The sequence below is a fragment of the Zingiber officinale genome, chromosome 1A (genome assembly GCF_018446385.1).
Source record: "Zingiber officinale cultivar Zhangliang chromosome 1A, Zo_v1.1, whole genome shotgun sequence".
NCBI classification, from domain to species: Eukaryota; Viridiplantae; Streptophyta; class Magnoliopsida; order Zingiberales; family Zingiberaceae; genus Zingiber; species Zingiber officinale.
Window position 1 is genome coordinate 34,476,396 of NC_055987.1, and position 15,680 is coordinate 34,492,075.

A 15,680-nucleotide genomic window follows, 5' to 3' on the forward strand; every position below is an offset into this window, starting at 1 on the left:
TCAAGTTAATTCATGTGTTCAATGAGTCTAATTTAGATTATGACTCATTGTATCAATTTAATTAAATGAATTAGATTCATTATATTAAATTGGCTTGAATTAAATGGTTGGATTAGATCAACCATGAGAGAGATTAAGTCAAGTTTGACTTGACTTGAGAGGAAGATGAAGAGTCAAGTTTGACTTGACTTTATGCCACCTCATTGGTGAGTTGGCATTGAGTGGCCAATGATGATGTGTCACATCATCAAGGCTAGCACATGTGTGTGCCACCTCATGGAGGTTACAAATTCCCTTTTATGGCTACATTAAATGAGAAAGGGGGTTACACTTCTCCATGGGTGGCCGGCCACTTTAGTGTGGATGAAAAATTGATTTTTCATTCAAGTCATTTGGTAACTCCATCATCTTCTTCCTCTCCTTCTCCTCTCCCTCTCCTCCTTCTTGGCCGAACATCCTAGGTGCTAACACACCTTTGTTTGGTCTTCTCCATCTAGTGTGTTCGTGTGGATACACATAGAGAGTTGTCTACCTTGACAGCTAGAGATCCGGCATCTCTTTGGACGAGCGGGATATGAAAAGGGCACGCATCGAAGGTATAAAAGGTTTCCCCTTTGTAGATCTACTGTAGATTGAAGTTTAGAAACTCATACTCGTATTTTATTTTATTTTTCCTTTGCATGGATCCGGTGGTTGGGGCTTTCGGGGTTTCCGCGACGCGAAAACGCGGTTTTCGCGGCCCGAAAAACCTAACATTAAGTACTTCTTCACCTATAAGGACTTAAACATGAGACAGCGTAGGTGGCTAAAGTTGGTTAAAGACTATGACTGTGAAATCCTCTACCACCCAGGCAAAGCTAACAGAGTGGCAGATGCACTAAGCAGAAAATCCAGTGCATCCATGATGTCTTTGTCATCATTAGCCCTACCACTACAGAAGGAACTATTAGATTTCGGAGTCAAAATTGTTGAAGGGCAGCTCTCTGCATTGACCTTAGATTCTACCTTGCTTGAGGATATACAGGGAAAGAAAAGTGAGGATCCAGATATCCAGAAGATCAAGCAAGGGATACAGAAAGAAGAAAATTCGGAGTTTCAAGTATCAGACAGTGGAATTTTTTATCAGGGAAGCCACCTTTGTGTCCCCAATGATGAAGAGCTGAGAAAGAAAATTTTATGCCTGACATGTCAGAGAGTCAAAGCAGAGCACTAGAGACCAGGAGGAGTTCTACAGCCTCTTCTTATACCAGAGTGGAAGTGGGAAGACATATCCATGGACTTCATAACAGGTCTCCCAAGACCTACAAATGGATATGATGCAATATGGATAATAGTGGACAGATTGACCAAGTTTGTCCATTTCCTAGCCATCAAGGTGTCCTATTCTATAGAGCAATTGGCACAACTATACGTCAAGGAAGTGATCAGACTTCATGGAGTTCATAAATCTATTGTTTCTGATAGAGATGGGTGTTTCACCTCTCACTTTTGGGAGTGTGTTCAGAATGCACTAGGCACCAAACTCAAGTTCAGCACAGCCTTCCATCCTCAGACTAACGGACAGACAGAGCGAGTAAATCAGATCTTAGAAGATATGCTCAAGGCTTGTGCACTAGATTTCAAGGGAAGTTGGTGCAAGTATCTGTGCTTAGCTGAATTTGCCTACAACAACAGCTATCAGGCTACCATCAAGATGGCACCATACGAGGCGTTGTATGGCAGGAAGTGCAGATCACCTATTTGCTGGCAGGAAGCAGGTGAGAGAAAAGAAATGGAAGTAGAGCTGGACATTCAGACAGAGATGATAGATGAGACCACTCAAGCTATCCAGAAAATTAGACAGAGAATTGAGACTGCCCAGAGTAGACAAAAGAGTTATGTTGACACACGCCGTAGGCCACTTGAATTCCAAGTAGGGGATTCAGTCTTTCTCAAGGTTGCTCCGATGAAGGGAGTGATGAGATTTGGCAAGAAGGGTAAATTAAGTCCTCGTTATGTAAGACCTTACCTGGTCACAGAAAGGATTGGGAAAGTAGCTTACAAGCTGGACTTACCACAAAACATGTCAGTAATACATAATGTATTTCATATCTCCATGCTAAAGAAGTGTCTCCATGACCCTAGCCAAGTGATTGAGCCTCAGTCAGTGCAGATCCAGGAGGATCTTAGCTATGAGAGCAGACCTACACAGATAGTGGACAGAGAAGTTAAGAGACTAAGAAATAAAGAAGTACCATTAGTGAAGGTCATCTGACAGAACCAGAAGCACGAGGAAGTCACTTGGGAGCATGAGGACAGTATGAGACAGAAATATCCAGAATTATTTTAAGTTCGAGGACGAACTTTTTATAAGGTATGGGGGATTGTAAAGACCCAATTTTTCCTATTTCAAGTTCTAAAAGTCCTTATTAATACTTAGAAATGCAATAGAAATATTCTAGAGATTTTTAGAGTATTTTTACGTAATTTTTGGAGGTCGTTTGATATTTTTACAAAACGAAAGAAGTTTTGACAAAAAATGTCCAAGCCAAGGTTTCAACCGGAAACCTCGGGTTAAGCAGAGATTCGCTTAACCAACAGACCAGCCGAACTTTTCTTAATTATACCTATATCGAAATATAGTTAAGTTATAATGAGAACCCAAAGTTACACCTAGTTATAAAAGGATTAGGTTTTTTTTTTTCCCGAAAACCTTTCTCTCCTCCCTCTTCACGCAGCGTCGGTGCGATTTCTTCTCTCTCGGGCGAAGACAAAGCGGACCTAGGGCACACCTCCGATGCCGGCGAAGGGCTTTTTCCGGTCGGTCTTCACCCGTACGTGACCACCTCGACAAGGGGAGCTCGAAAACACAAGGAAGCTGCCGAGATTTGAAGATCTGAGCTAACCGAAACCCTAGAGCTTTCCCTTCGGTTGTAAGTCCAAGAAAGCCTTGTAAGTACTACTCACCTGCGGTAGGAGTAGTTCAGATTTCTTGTTAGCTTCTTGTTTCTTTCGGAGCTTGTTGAGAACCCTAGATTGGTTTCGGGACTTGGTTGCTCCTGTTGATTTCGGATTTTTGCTGTAGGGATTGTTGTGTAAGGTTTTCTGCCGTAAGATTTAAGAAGGAACATAAGAAGGTTAAGTATGTGAGCATATTGTCCCTTTTGGTTTTTCTTGTCCTGCCACTGAACAAAGGAATCTGTCTTCTTTTGGTTTTCAGACTTTTGCGTAGAGAATTGTGATTGTTAAGATAGATTTAAGATGCTGTTTTTTTCTTTATTGCAATTCTGCTGAAGCAAGTTCATTTATCTAGTTTGGTATGAGATCTGTGGAGGTAAGGATAGGAACCTGTGAGAGAATTATGTGTGTGCATATAATGATCGATTGACTGGATGTTTTAGCTAATTTAGTTAGATTTCAGCAAGTTAGCTAATTTAGTTAGATTTCAACAAGTTAGCAAATTTCAATTATAGTTTTCTTTACTATGAAATGGGCACGAACAGCCCTCGTTGAGCTTACTGTTTGGACCTTCCTGTGCTAACTCAATATGGCCGATCAGTCCTAATTTCCAGCATTTCAGTTCTGAGTTCCTTGTTTTCCTTGGTTAGCATGAACAGCCTTGTTATAACAATTCGGAGTTAGCTTATTTTGCTACCTTATCTAGCATTCCAGTGTTTGGTTTCTTTGCATTTCAGTTGCTTAGTTTCCTTTGCATTTCAACATGCAATTCAATTTCAGAATTTCACAGCTTTGTTTTAAGCAGGAAAGTTTCTTAAATAAGCATGAGTAGTTCCTTATCCAAGAACAGCCCTTTATTTAGTTAGAATGGATTTAGCATTTTCCTTGCTACTCAAAAAAGCAAGAACAGCCTTTATTTAAAGCATGTAGTCTTAGTTTCTTGGTTTTCTTGAACATGAACAGCTATTAAGCTTATCTTGAAGTTTGATTGGCTTTGCTTTTTTTTATAGCATGCTTAGAGAGTTCAAATTTGCTTTCCTTTGATTTATGTTTATTGTAGCATGCTTAGAGTGTGCAGATTTGCTTTCCTTTAATTTATGTTTATTGTAGCATGCTTAAAGAAGTCAGATTTGCTTTCCTTTGCTTTATTCTGTTGATACATGTTTAAAGAATCCTGTTGCTCTATAAAAACTCTAGGATCTGCTTGTAGGTGGAAAAGATAAGAGTTCTCTTAAACTTTTTTTTTGGGGATTATGAGAAGTTATGAGTAGAGAAAAGACCAAGGTCTAGTTAGAAAAGATAACAAATAATTTAAAGTAAGAGGCTAGTACCCGACTTCCAAGGTTGTCGTTAAACAAATCCAGGTGATTAATTCCAAGGTCTTGGCCCTGGTAAGACCTAGGTCTTTACCCTCATAGGACTGGAGGCTCGCTACCTCAGTCTCTATTAGAGAGCGCGCATTTGGTACTCAACCTGGGCCCAAGAAAGAGAAGAAGAAATTAAACATTAATTTCAAGTATAAGGCTTTAAGTAAATGAAACAAGTATCACCTATGTTTAGAACTAGCAAAGTTTAGCTCTTATCATTCTAAGCATACAGTATTGGTTTTCATTTGCTTTCCTTATGAGTTTATTGAGGATGATTAGTTTTATTTCCAGCATGCAGATTTATTCTTGTATATCATGAGTATGCAGTTTATTTTTAGTGCTTTGCTATTAGATGAGCATGTGTAGCTTTTCTTTTTAGCATTTCAGTTTTAGCATCCTTTGTATCTTATGCACTTTCCAGTTTTTGTGAGATAGTTTAGTACGTACTAAGCATTTCGCTTATAGATTTATTTTCCTCCTACTGCAGATAAAAGAAAAGCTTAAGTATAAAGAGGAAGGCGACAAGGAGGATACGTGATGGATGTGTGTGATGTTGAACTATGGAAGCCTCGGGACTTGACTAAGAAGTTATTTAGAGTCTTTCTTTAATGTTATTAGAGAAGTTGAGACTGTTAAAGAGTTGTTTCCTTTTTCTTATGTTGCTAATTGAGTTTATTCCGCATTGTTAGTTTGGTTGTTTCCACTGTTGGAGCTTTATTCATTTGCTATTGCTAGAATAGTTTTTTTTAAGTTGTTGTGTCTTATTACTGCGTGGTTGTGAAATATATATACCAGCCGCATGTGGCTGATGGTTTATTTTGCATATATTGATGATTATTGTCACCGGTACAGGGGAGACTCAGCCGAAATTTTTCGGTAGGAACTTCTCTGGGCCATGATAAATTAAGTGTTGCTAATAATAGCATACGTAACACTAGTAAGTAGAGTAATAGATAAGTAATGGTCGCCCTTAGAGTAGTAGTATAGATAAGAAGGATGGTCGTTACATGAGCACGCTGGCGCACAAGAAGGAAGCACACAACGATTTCGAGGGACGAGAAGCCGGAGCGGAAGAATGCTCGGGAAGCAAGAGACGCAGCTAGCGAGAAAGTCGGCATGGGGTGCGGCCGAGGGATGAAGACTGCGGATGAGTACACTGGTGAACGATAAGGAATCACACGATGATTCCGAGGGACTAGAAGCCGGAGCGGAAGCCTGCTCGAGAAGATCGGATGTTAGGTTCGGGTGAGCCTTATTCCAAATGATAGAGATCACCCAAGTGAACGGAACCGCAGTGGAAGACCCAGACCGAGGCGAGTGGACCCGGAGCAGAGGGCCCGGACCAGAACGTCAACATGGTTGACTTAGGGGTCCGAGCGCCCGGACCGTCCGGGCGCCCGGAACCATTCCAGGCCCTCGGAGTTGGACTTTATCCAGATCACGGTCAAACTGTAATTCGTGCGTAGGGAATAAAATTTTATCCCCCCTAGGGCGCCTGGAATCCTTCGGGGCGCCCCGACCAAGGCTATAAATACAGCCATGGTCCAGTAGCTTTCAATTAACTCAAGAATTGTAATTCCAACACTTGCGTGGTTCTTTTAGAGTTTAGCTTCTTTCTTTTTGCGGTTTCATTGTTGTAATAGGCTTCTCCACCTGAAGGAGATACTAGTGTGACATCTTCCTTGGATTAGCAACCTCCCCGGTTGTAACCAAGTAAATCTCTATGTGTCTCTTCTTTTCTGTTTTAATTTAATGTTGTTATATTTTGTAAGTGTTAGTTTAAGAAAAGTCGAGAAGGGTTTCTTGTTATTATTTTTGCAAGCTATTCAACCCCTCCTTCTAGCTGGCCGCCGCAGACCAACAAGTGTTATCAGAGCCAAGGCGCTTCAGGAGGACTAACCATCGAACGAAGCAACAAAATAATGGTTGGACCAAGTATCTATCCGCCGAAATTCGAAGGGGAATTCGCTAGCTGGAAAAAGTGAATGCAGGTATTTTTTTTTAAATCAATTTTGATTTAATGTTAATTATGGAATTCGATTTTACATCACCGGAAGGAAATGAGAAATACCATTGGACGAAAAAGGAGCAGGCCGACTACGTGACAAACGACAAAGCAGAGTACCATCTACTAAGTGTTCTCCCGCCACAAGAAGTCAACCGAATCGGCAACTACGACTCCACAAAGGAACTTTGGGAGAAGTTCCTTGAGCTGCATGAAGGAACACCCAAAGGCAAGCTCGTAAAATGAGATTTACTCCGCAACCAGCTCACTAACCTGTGATTGGTGAAGATAAGATAGTTGTGTCAGAGTGTAAACTAAAAGTCTAGCTTTTTGCATAAACATTTATTTTAAAATAAGAATCACATTGGTCAAATGTCTACATTTATGTTAAGTGTAGTTGTCCATTTAATTTATTTTGTTTATAACATGGTGTGTGGTGTCACACAAAAGATCATGTTATCAGTTCCTTATAAATTATAAATAGTAGCTCACAACCAAGATAGAATGGGATTAATCATTGGAGTGCTTGTAGTGTAATTTGGTATTAGTTTATCTTGACTATAAAATTACACTATTACACTCTGAGTGTATTGAGCAGGACCATTTGAGGTAATTTCTTTTTATACTGACTATATAAAAGAACAAAACCTCTGTTATTATGAAAGTGCGTACTCTTAATCATGATATAATAACTAACACGTATACTTAATATTTATTTCTTTAATTTATCAAAGGGTGAGATTTAGTTCGTTAAATCAATAGGCCCGATAAATTGGGAAATGATATTAATTATATGGTGTGTTGTTGATTATAGAATGAAACTGTGTCCTAGTAATCTAGGTTAGTGATGTCCCCTTGAAGAGCTCATAAGGATTGTCATGTAAACCCTGTAAGTGGACTTAGTCCGACATGATAATAAGGTTGAGTGGTACACTCTTTGAGCTAGATATTAATTAAGTGAGTTGTCAGTAACTCATTTAATTAGTGGGCATTCAATATCTTAAACACAGGGAGACTAACACACTCATGATAAGAAGGAGCCCATATTATAATATAGAATTGGTGCGGTAGTGCAATAATAACTCTTTAGTGGTATGAGTTATTATTGATGAACTTAAGTTGGGTGTTCGGGGCGAACACCGGAAGCTCAAGCTCATCGGGAGACCAAAACCAATTCCTCCTCTCAGTCCCTGTTGTTGCCTCTTATTTATAAAGTCTTATATCCACTTAAAGCCAAGCTTCTTACCCATCTTGTTGTGGTCGGCCAAGGCAAGCTTGGAGCCCAAGCTAGGGCCAACAAAGCCAAAGGATGGAGCCATGTTGTGGTCGGCCAAACTTAGAGCCCAAGCTAAATGGTCGGCCACATAAAATATAAAAGGTTATTTTCTAGTTTAAAATCTTTCCTTTTGTGGAAGTCATGGTTTTAAAGAGAGTTTTAAAATATTAAAATCTTTTCTTTTATAGCTTTCTACAAAGGATTAAGAGAGAGGTTTGATATTTTTCCTTATTTGTAGTTAAAAGAAAATTTTTAATTTTTGATAAAACTTTCCCTTTTTGTAACCATCCACATGTTTTTAAAAGAGAGATTTTAATTTATAAAATTTTCCTTTTGTAACCAACAAGGGATTTAAAAGAGGAATTTTTTATTAAAAATTTCTTACTGGAAATAAATAAGGAAGTTTTAATTTTATGTATAAAACTTTCCTTGTTTGGAGCACATGTGTAGGGTCGGTCATGACAAGCATTAAAAGGAAGTTTTAATTTTTTTTATTTTAAAACTTTCCATTTTAGTCATTGGCAAGGAAAATAAAGAAGTTTTAATTATGTTTAAAACTTTCCTTTTTTCCCAAGACCAAGGATTATAAAAGAGATGGAGGGGGTGTCTCATGAGATAACAGATCTTCTACTTCTCTCTTCCAATCCTTTAGTGACCGACCCTTATCCTTTTCTCTTCTCCTTTTGTTTTCTCTCTTGGAGGTCGACGGCATCAAGCATTGTTTTCTCTTGGTGGTCGGTTGCTTGAAGGAGAAGAAGGAGAGAAGGAAGCTCTCTTGTCTAGCATCCCTTGGAGGTTAGTTGGTGGCCAAATATTGGAAGCAAAGGAAGAAGTTTGGGTGGATTTCAACTTGTAAGATCGTCGCCCACACGACGTCCAAGAGAAGAAGAGAAATACAGCAGAAGATCAAGAGGTCTATAAGCTGCAAAAGGTATAACTAGTTATTAGTTTCCGCATCATAACTAGTTCATCTTTTGTATATATCTTGAAAAACCAAACACAAGAGGTTATCGATTTTAGGTTATCATTTTGTTAGCGATTTTATTTTTCGATTTCATGTTTCAATATTGTGTTTCTATTGAGGTCTCTGTAGTTAAACCTAGTTCATTGTAAGAAGTTAAATATCCGATTTCTTTGAAAGTGTTTATTTAGGATGTGCAAATAGATTAACTCTGTAGTTGCAGGCTCCAACTATTACGTCCTATTGTGATTGTGTGTGATTAGACCCTCGGACACGTCGAGGACATTTTATATGTGTGCATGATTGTATTTATTAAATACAGCGGAGCTGTATTAGTTTTAGAATTTTACATTTTGTTCGATCTAGACTTTATGTACATTCATTTGGGGAATATAGGATCGATATATGTAAAATTTTATTTTGGTCGCGGATCGTATCCTTGCGAGGCGTGGTGCTATTTGAGGACCAGAGACGCAGCAGAAAAGGAAGCTCGATGGACGCAACGACATGAGCCCTAGGGCTAACGGCTAGTTTTGACGACTGCTAGGGCTGGCAGCACACGGAGGACAGTGATGGAAGAGGTCATAATAGTTAGAAAATTATTTTTCCATATTTATTACTTTTATTTGCTATGATGTGTGTGTGCATGTTAAAATCTGCATCTTAAATAACTAAGTGGGAGAGGGATTTATAAATAAATTTCACAGTCTCCATTACTGGTTTGTAAGTGATGCAACAAAACTTGCGCGTTGGCTCTGAGTGTCTTCTTCCACATCTGATAAGTTTGTTTGTGGATCACTAGATCAAACTTCCTTTATGGATGATTATAAGAAATTATTTAGGAGCGTGTGATCTTCCCCATCTGAAGGGGCACAATCCTATTTAATGGACTAAGTATCAAGTAATGGTATACACTTAGATGCATTTAATAATATCCTCCCCATTGGAGTCACTGCTATTATTTGTGTGACCAAAGGAATACCAACTACTAATTTTATTTGTCATAAAGTTAGGTTGACATGAATAAAATTAATGGGTAAAACCTCATCTTACAAATGTTTGAATTTGTATACGTCCACACTATCGTGGCATATAAAATTCTCGGTGTTTTGAAGTGTTGGTGAATTTAAATGATATTGTTTGAGGAATCAATATTATTCTAAATTCTTAAGTTTTGACCAAAACTTATTTTGTGATTCTTAGGATGACTTTCAACCCACTTGCTATTATTCTGAAAGAGAACAAACTTACTGGTCCCAATTATATAGATTGGAAAAGAAACTAAAGGCTATAAGTTTGTACTGTTAGAGGTCTGCCCTAATAAGCCTAATAGTGATTCTAGTGAAGAGGAGATTGAGTATCATAAGAAATGGGTCAAGGCAGATGAGATGGCGTAGTATTACATTTTGGCTTCTATGTCAAATGTGCTGCAACATCAGCATCAGTCCATGCCTACTGCTTATAACATGATGTACAATCTCAAGGAACTCTTCGGACACCAGAATCGGACTGCTAGGCAAGAGGCTATGTGAAACTTAATGACAGCCACTATATCAAAGGGGACACCCGTAAGGGATTATATCCTCAAAATGATGGCTTACTTGAATGAGATACAAATCCTTGGATCTGAAATCGATGGGGAAACCCAGGTCGATATTATTCTCCAAACGCTACCCAAAAGTTTTGAGTAGTTCTGCCTGAACTACAATATGAATAAAAGGATTTATTCATTGACGGAACTACTGACAGAACTTCAAGCAGCACAAGGGTTATTTCTTCATAGTTCTCAAATCCACTTTGTTGAAAATGTTTCTACTTCTAAGTCGAAAGGCAAGAAGAAGAAGAAGAAGAAACAAGCTGGCTCGGCAAAGAAAGTGAATCGATCTCTAGGTACTGGACTAAAAGCAGGAGTGAAGAAGCCGAAGGGCAAGTGCTTCATTTGCAAGCAGTCTGGACATTGGAAGGCAGACTGTCCTCGTAGGAAAGAGAACAATAAAGGTATATCTTATTCTCTAGTATTTGAAAAATGTTTAGCGGTGTTATCTACCAGTACCTAGTATGTAGATACAGGAGCCTCTGATCATGTTTGCAATACATTGCAGGGGTTCCAGGAAACCCGACAACTATATGAAAGAGAGATAACCGTCTACATGGGCAATGCTACGAAAGTGGTGGTTGTTGTAGTGGGAGATGTTTACTTATCATTTGATAGGAATAGAACTTTGATTTTAAGAAATTGTCTTTATGTACCAAGTTTTAGAAAAAATTTAATTTCAATTTCTAAACTATTTTTGGATAGATATACTGTTTCTTTTGATGACAAAGTGGTTATCAAGAAAAATAAGATAGTTATCTATTCTGGTACATTAGTTGGTAATTTATATACTCTAAATCCAATAACTCCCACAAAGCAACAAATGGAAATTAATAACACATCCTCTAATTCTAATAAGAAAAAAGAACCTTCGAAAATGAACCAAACATATCTTTGGCATCTAAGACTTTGTCATATTAAACTTGAGTAGGATTCAAAGGCTAATAGCCAATGGACTCTTAGGTTCATTAGTGTTGGAAAACTTTCCAACTTGCGAATCTTGCTTGGAAGGAAAAATGACCAAGAGCCTTTTAAGGCCAAGGGGTATAGAGTAAAAGATATGTTAGAATTGGTTCATTCTGATTTGTGTGGACCTATGACTATCCAAGCGAGAGGTGGTTTCAAATATTTTGTCTCTTTTATAAATGAATATTCGAGATATAGGGGGGCATTTACTTGATGCATCGTAAGTCTGAGTGCTTTAATAAATTCAAAAAGTACAAGGTTAATGTGGAGAAATGTCATGATAAAAGTATCAAGATATTATGGTCCGATCATGGTGGCGAGTACCTCTCAGGAGAGTTTAGGAATTACTTATCAGAGGTTGGGATTCAATCCCAATTATCTGCACCTGGTACACCCCAACAGAATGGTGTGGCAGAACGAAGGAATAGGACTCTTATGGAAATGGTTAGATCGATGATGAGTTATTCAAAATTACTAAATTTATTCTGGGGATATGCTTTAGAAATAGCAGTGTACATTCTGAAATTGGTACCATCTAAATCAGTACCCTCTACTCCCATGGAATTGTGGAATGGGCGTAAGCCTAGTTTGAGTCATGTTCAAATGTGGGGAGTCCAGCACATGTGCTGAAGGGAGATGTTGATAAGTTGGAATCTCATACAGAAGTTCGCCTGTTTATAGGTTATCCTAAAGGAACGAAAGGTGGTTTGTTTTATAGTCCTAAAAGTCAGAAGATCATTGTTAGCACTAATGCCCGATTTTTAGAAGAGGACTATGTAATGAACCACAAACCCATGAGTGAAGTTGTTCTAGAAGAAATGAGAGAGGACACATCTACTTTAGTACAAACAGTGCAAGATGAAATATCACTAGAAACTACAACGTCTATCACAAATGATACACAACTACAGACAGTATCTCGTCGTAGTGGGAGGGTTATTAGGCAACCTGAAAGATTCATGTTTTTGGGATAGTCTTCGGACTTGATCCCAGGAAAACATGAACCTGATCCCCAAACATATGATGAAGCACTCCAAGATAAAGATGCAGCATCTTGGTAAAGAGCAATGAATTCAAAAATAGAATCTGTGTATTCTAACAAAGTCTAGGAGCAAGTAGAACCATCAAATGGTGTAAAAGCTATTGGATGTAAATGGATCTACAAAAGAAAAAGAGGGGCAAATGGGAAGGTGGAAATCTTCAAAGCAAGGCTTGTTGCGAAGTGGTATACTCAGAAAGAGAGAATCGATTATGAGGAAACTTTTTCTCCAGTAGCTATACTTAAGTCTATCCGGATACTCTTATCTATTACTGCTCATATGGATTATGAGGTTTGGCAAATGAATGTCAAAACAGCTTTCCTTAATGAAAGTCTTGAAAAAAACATCCATATGAAGCAACCAGAGGGGTTTATTGCAAAGGGCAAAGAGCATCTTATATGTAAGTTCAATCGGTCTATTTATGGACTGAAGTAAGCTTCAAGATCTTGGAACATCCGGTTTAATGAAGTAATCCAATCTTATGGATTTATTCAGTGCCCGAATGAGTCTTGTGTATATAAGAAGTGTGATGGAAACGTGATGGTATTTCTTGTACTATACGTAGATGACATTTTGATAGTTTGCAACAATGTCAAAGTGTTGTCAGAAGTAAGGGTATGGTTATCCAAGCAATTCAATATGAAGGACTTGGGAGAATGCGGACATATTCTAGGGATCAAAGTAATAAAGGATCGCAAGAAAAGAATGTTGTGCTTATCTCAAGCTTCATATATTGATACTATCCTAGCTCGTTTTAGCATACAAAACTCCAAGAGATGTCTTCTAAGACATCAAAATAGATAGAGGAAATAAAGACAGTTCCTTATGCTTCAGCTGTAGGAAGCCTAATGTATGCAATGTTATGCACGAGATCGGATATCTGTTTTGTCGTGGGCATAGTTAGCAGATATCAAAGTAATCAAGGATAAGGGCATTGGACTGTCGTAAAGCATATATTAAAATACCTGAGAAGGACTGGAGATTATATGCTGGTTTACCAAGCAGATAATTTACTCCCTGTGGGTTACACGGATTCTAACTTCCAATCAGATAGGGATAATAGTAAGTCTACCTCAGGTTATGTGTTTACTTTAGGAGGTGGAGTCATAGCATGGAGGAGTGTTAAGCAGAAATGCGTTTCAGACTCAACCATGGAAGCTGAGTATATGACAGCCTCTGAGGAAGCCAAAGAAGATATATGGCTCAGGAACTTTTTGATGAACTTAGATGTGATTCCTGGTTTGCCCAAAATCATCATAATTTAGCGGTGCAGTAGCAAACTCGAAGGAACCACGAGCCCATAAGGCGAGTAAACACATTGAGCGCAAGTACCACCTGATACAAGACATTATAAAGCGAGGAGAAGTTGTTGTCGCGAAGATTACATCAGCAGATAACCTGGCAGATCCTTTCACTAAGGTCTTTCCAGCGAAAGCTTTTGATCGGCATGTTGAGGGGATGAGAATCAGATGTATGATAGTGTTTATGGCAGCATAGTCTTTTAGTATAAGTGGAAAATTGTTAAAGTGTATACTAAAAGTCTAGCTTTTTGTATAAACATTTATTTTGAAATAAGAATCACATTGGTCAAATGTCTATATTTATGTTAAGTGTAGTTGTCCATTTAATTTATATTGTAGATAACATGGTGTGTGGTGTCACACAAAAGATCATGTTATCAATTTCTTATAAATTATAAATAGTAGCTCACAACCAAGATGGAATGGGACAAACCATTGGAGTGGTTGTAGTGTAATTTAATATTAGTTTATCTTGACTACAAAATTACACTAGTACACTATAAGTGTATTGAGCAGGATCATTTGAGGTAGTTTCTTTTTATACTGACTATATAAAAGAACAATACCTCGGTTATTATGGAAGTGCGCACTCTTAATCATGATATAAAAACAAGCACGTATACTTAATATTTATTTCTTTAATTTATCAAAAGGTGAGATTTAGTTCGTTAAATCAATACGCCCGAAAAATTGGGAAGTGATATTTTATATGGTGTGTTGTTGATTATAGAATGAAACTGTGTCCTAGTAATTTAGGTTAATGATGTCCCCTTGAGGAGCTCATAAGGATTGTCATGTAAACCCTGCAAGTGGACTTAGTCCGACATGACAATAAGGTTGAGTGGTACACTCTTTGAGCTAGATATTAATTAAGTAAGTTGTCGATAACTCATTTAATTAGTGGACATTCAATATCTTAAACACAAGGAGACTAACACACTCATGATAAGAAGGAGCCCATATTATAATATAGGATTGATGCGGTAGTGCAATAATAACTCTTTAGTGGTATGAGTTATTATTGATGAACTTAAGTTGGGTGTTCGAGGTGAACATGGGAAGCTCAAGCTCATCGGGAGACCAAAACCAATTCCTCCTCTCAGTCCCTGTTGTAGCCTCTTATTTATAAAGTCTTATGTCCACTTAAAGCCAAGCTTCTTACCCATCTTGTTGTGGTCGGCCAAGGCAAGCTTGGAGACCAAGCTAGGGCCGATAAAGCCAAAGGATAGAGCCATGTTGTGGTTGGCCAAGCTTAGAGCCCAAGCTAAATGGCCGGCCACATAAAATATAAAAGGTTATTTTATATTTTAAAATCTTTCCTTTTGTAGAAGTCATGGTTTTAAAGAGAGTTTTTAAATTTTAAAATCTTTCTTTTTATAGTTTTCTACAAAGGATTAAGAGAGAAGTTTGCTATCTTTCCTTATTTGTAGTTAAAAGAAAGATTTTTATAGCCCAAGATTTTAATTTATAAAATTTTCCTTTTGTAACCAACAAGGAATTTAAAAGAGGAATTTTTTATTAAAAATTTTTTACTGGAAACAAATAAGGAAGTTTTAATTTTATGTATAAAACTTTCCTTATTTGGAGCACATGTGTAGGGACAGCCATGACAAGCATTAAAAGGAAGTTTTAATTTTTTTTTATTTTAAAACTTTCTTTTTTAGTCATTGACAAGGAAAATAAGGAAGTTTTAATTATGTTTAAAACTTTCCTTTTTTGCCAAGACCAAGGATTATAAAAGAGATAGAGGGGGTGCCTCATGAGATAACAGATCTTATATTCCTCTCTTCCAATACTTTGGTGGCCGACCCTTATCCTTTTCTCTTCTCCTTTTGTTTTCTCTCTTGGAGGTCGGAGCATCAAGCATTGTTTTCTCTTGGTGGCCGATTGCTTGAAGGAGAAGAAGGAGAGAAGGAAGCTCTATTGTCTAGCATCCCTTGGAGGTTAGTTGGTGGTCGAATATTGGAAACAAAGGAAGAAGCTTGGGTGGATTTCATCTTGGAAGATTGTCGCCCACACAACGTCCAAGAGAAGAAGAGAAATACAGCAGAAGATCAAGATGTCTATAAACTACAAAAGGTATAACTAGTTATTAGTTTCCGCATCATAACTAGTTCATCTTTTGTATAGATTTTGAAAAACCAAATACAAGAGGTTATCATTTTTAGGTTATCGTTTTGTTATTGATTTTATTTTTCAATTTCATGTTTCGATATTGTGTTTCTATTGAGGT